Source organism: Suricata suricatta, chromosome 3, assembly GCF_006229205.1.
Source record: "Suricata suricatta isolate VVHF042 chromosome 3, meerkat_22Aug2017_6uvM2_HiC, whole genome shotgun sequence".
NCBI lineage: Eukaryota > Metazoa > Chordata > Mammalia > Carnivora > Herpestidae > Suricata > Suricata suricatta.
In genome coordinates this window covers 172,474,248-172,477,880 of record NC_043702.1, presented here as the reverse complement: position 1 = coordinate 172,477,880, position 3,633 = coordinate 172,474,248, and the positions used below count along the sequence as shown (strand labels likewise).

General features: G+C 48.5%; 1 pseudogene; it reads right to left on the bottom strand.

Moving 5' to 3' along the window:
* The window catches only part of LOC115288501, a 3,413-nt pseudogene extending 968 nt beyond the window's left edge, over nt 1-2,445 (bottom strand).
* Nucleotides 2,446-3,633: the final 1,188 nt, after the last annotated feature.

Here is a 3,633-nt window from a genome sequence, read left to right as displayed (position 1 = left end):
CACAATATCCTGGCCTCCTAGACTTCTGTGTCTCACTCAGCAAGACAGATTGTTTGCCTTTCTGGCTTCCACCTCCAAGGACGTCTGAAGATACCATGTCCCGTCAGCATTAGGCAAGACATACCTTGCAGGGTGCCCTGTTGCTCCTGCTCACCCCGTATCCACATCACCCACACTGGCTTTGGACAGAAACCCGAGACCTGGCACACCAGCAGCAGACAACCAGGCCAGGGACTGAGGCCACAGGACAGCCAAGCCTCAGGCCTCACTGCAGAGTCGAGATAGGTATTCTCAGCTGAGAGGGAAGATCTTCACATCAGTTAAGATACACACATCTTCCTGCCCCGAGAAACCTATCACCATCATTCCCTCTCCCTCTTGGCCCTTTTTCTCTCTGAATTTGAGGAAATGTTGCAAATTTATGAGTGCAGATTAGAGAATGATTGGAGGGAGGCAGCAGGACTGAACTTGTCGTTGGAGATCTGCCTTCCCTGCGTCAAGAAGACCCAAGGGGAAACAGGGGCAGATGTCAATAATATGTGCTTGTACTCTTAAGGTGAGCACATGGTGCTGATTGACTGGTGTGCAGATCTGCTGAGCCCTCCTTCCTCCTTTCAGAGATGGCCACCATGATATGTTCTGGAGCTCACAAGATCGGATCCTTGATATGGACTATTCATGAAGCCTACTGATAGTTCCCCAACGTGTAGCCCACAGCCTTTAGCCATCTGTACCTGGAAGGAATCTGGGGAAAGAGGCTGTATGTTACAGGAAAGGGGGAGAGAAAGAAATGAAATGAGCTGAGTATAAGCCAAAGGCAGAGGAAGCAGAGGGAGAAATTGAGTGTATTGGAGGTAATGGAGCAAAGTTTGATTTAGGTGGAGGCTCAGAAGATGGAGTGGTCGCTGGAGGCTGCGGGAGAGGTGAATGACTGGGGAAGGCACGATGTGGGAGGAGAGGCTGGAGGGTTCTGGAGAGAGAACAGGGGAGAGCTACATAGAAGAGCTGGGATAAAATCATCTGGGATGAGAGGAGAGCAGTGGGTGCAGGGAACACATAGATTTGCCTAGGAGTCCGGATGGGAGAAAAGCACATTTCAAGGATCAGTTCCCAAGTGAGGGAGGGGTGGGCGCCTGGCTGGAGGCCAGGAAATGAGGTGATCATGGGAGATACCAATGGAGACGTGAGAGCGCAGCCTGTGGTCAATGAGAGAATGGGAAGGAGCAACAGACATGAAGGTTTTCAAGAATTGGGGTCTGGGTTCTGCTCCCCTACACACGTGTGGAATTCAGGTTTACGGTGGGGAGACATGAAATGCAGAGGCAACAGAGACTCTTTCCTGGAGGAAGAAGGGACTCCAGGAGACACACACACCTGCGGCCTCCATCCCACCTGCCCTGAGGGACCTCAACTCACATTCAAGCTCCCACTGACTGACGTGGTCCTGAAATCAGAGGAAATCTAGTGGAGAATGTCTGTGATGTCCCTCCCTATTCCGTCAGCTCCCTCTTGCTGAGTCTGCCCTTCAACCAACACCTCTTGTCCATGCAAGTGCCTTTCATGCTGTCTCATCCATGAGCATGAGGCTCTCCCAGCAAAGCAGAGCCCAGATTTTGTGTCCAGGAATCGTTGTAAAAGGATGTTGTTATGATGGTTCAAAAAGTGACTGGCTCCGGAAGTCTGTGCCAGGAGAACAGATAGACTGAGGAAGAGGAGGGCACTAGGAAGGTGACAGAATGCAGAATAAGGTCTCAGGGAAAGGCACCAAAATCTGGAGGACAGGGAGCCATGTGCTGGAGCCCTCTGGAGACATGTGTTGCCCTAGAGCCCAGAGCTTGGTACCCATCGTTCAGAAGACACAGGGCCCTGGTGTCAAGGATGCTCAGGAAGGAACTAGGCTGACATCCCTCACTCCCCAGGTATGTGCTGGGAAACCTGAGTTTCCCACATGCACAGACACAAATGCACATATGTACACACACACTCAGAGTGACACACATGCACAGATATACAAACACAGATGCACAGACACACACATGCGCACACATGCACACAAACACAGAGAGACACACACACAGGCACTATACACATAGTCATACACACTCACACAAACGCAGACACACAAGTACATGTACACACACAGAGACACACAGAGAGATGCATACATAGGCATCTCTGCACACACACTCATACATATTTAATCACATACAGAACATAAGGACCTGCACAAACGTGCACACGTGTGTGCACACACATACAGGCACACACACAGACACACACGTACCTCCACTGGGCAGGCCCAGAGCCCTCAGCATCGTCACTGTCACCACCTGGGACAGGAACCGTGAGCAACACGAGTTGCAACAGCAGCATCTTATTTGCAGATGTTCTTTCTTTCTCTTAGAAAGTGGGTCTCTGGCGTCTGTTCTAACAAACCTCCCCACACACGGCTCCTCTCTTCTGACTTCCTTCTCAACACACAGGCCTTCCCTGAGTCTCTGCCACAATGCAAATGTGTTCCGCCCTCAACCCTGGACACCTACTCCGACTCTCACTTCCCCTCCGAGTCTGACCCTCCTTTCCGGCTCCCAGTCACCACCCTCCATCCTGCGCCCTGAGGCCCTGACTCAGGTGCTGGGGAACAGGTCTTGTGTGGCATGGAGAAGGGACCCTGCGTCTCATGCCTTTTCTTCTCATCCAGACAGTAACCCATGAAGACACACAGCTCCCCTGCACCCAGCCTTGGACCCTGCCATCCCCTGTCCCTCCTGCCCTTGGGTCACTCCCCATGGACCTCCCTCTGTGTCTCACACTAAGCCCAACTTATTAGTGTTAGTGTTCCTTTGGTTGTTTTATTTTTTTAATTCCAGTATAGTAAATATACAGTGTTATATTAGTTACAGGTCTACAATATAGTGACTAAGAAATTTTACACACTACTCAGTACTCATCAATGTAAGGGTAATCCTAATCCCTTACTTCACTCATCTCCTCACCCACCTCCCCCCTGGTAATCAGCAGTGTGTCCTCAATAGTTAACAGTCTGGTTTTCCCTTTATCTCTCTTTAGTCTTTGTTCATTTATTTTGTTTCTTAAATTCCACACGAGTGAAACAATATGATATTTGTCTTTCTCTAACTTATGTCACTTAGCATAACACCCTCTGTCTCTTCTACATCATTGCAAATTGCAATATTTCAGTACTTTTTATGGCTGAGTAACATTCCATTGCTCATACATACCACAGGTTTCTTTCTTGTTTCATCTATCCATGGACACTTGAACTGCTTCCATAATTGGCCGTTTGTAAATAATGCTGCAATAAACAGAGGGGTGCATGTGCTTTTTCAAATTGCTGTTTTCGTATTACTTGGGTAAATATGCAGTAGTGGAATAACTGGATCATATTATAATTCAGTTTTTAATTTTCAAGGAACCTCCACTGTTCCCACAGTGGCTATATAAGTTTGCATTTCTACCAACAGGATAAAAAGTCCTTTTTCTACACTTATTTCTTGTGTGTTTGAATTTAACCACTCTGACAGGTGTGAGGTGGTTTTGTGCATTTGATTTGCGCATTTCCCTGGTGATCAGTGACGTTCAGCATCTTTCCAGGTGTCTGTTGGCCATCTG